Below are 649 nucleotides of genomic sequence, written 5' to 3'. Positions count from 1 at the left end.
GGGGTGAGGGGGGTGGGGGGTTGCTTGTATTAGGAAAACAAATTTCTCAGTACTCAACCAAACTCAACTTAACTTGCACTACTGAGTGTGTTTTAAGATGACATAGTGTGGGGAAAATGTACAGCTACTATCACTATCACTAACACTATCAAGAACATTTAGTTTTGTTTAATTTAGTACAAAAGTGCAGAATACTAAACCAGAGAAAAAATTCAATTAATTTTGCCTTTCTCTTGATCGTTCACACTGGATCAGTTTGCATGTCAGGAGTGTGGTCAGGGTCACGCTTATGCAGTCCTTTTCCTCCTTGGTGGGACAGACATCCTGCAAACCAATCCATAACACCAACCCTAAAACTGCTGTTTCATTCAGTATGCTGTCACTGACACTTTTTGAAAGCTAGAGGTCGTAGTTGCCTTACCACAAGAGGGAGTAAAACAGTGCGGAGAGACAGTGTGAAGTCTAAGACTGTAAGTCAATGATTACACCTCTGCACCAGCAACAGCCAGGGCCGGACGCCTTATGGCCTAATCCCAATGTCGCCCCTAAGGCCTGTAACATGAAGCCTCGTAGACTTAATTGACGTCACCTGGTACAGTAAGAGATCGAGTGTGAGAGGCTGCAAGAGCTCAAAATGGTATAAAGAAGA

Source organism: Seriola lalandi, unplaced genomic scaffold, assembly GCF_002814215.2.
Source record: "Seriola lalandi dorsalis isolate HSWRI2012SDOR001 ecotype SW California unplaced genomic scaffold, Sedor1 jcf7180002054881, whole genome shotgun sequence".
Classification (NCBI taxonomy): domain Eukaryota; kingdom Metazoa; phylum Chordata; class Actinopteri; order Carangiformes; family Carangidae; genus Seriola; species Seriola lalandi.
Note: the sequence above shows the minus strand (reverse complement) of the source record.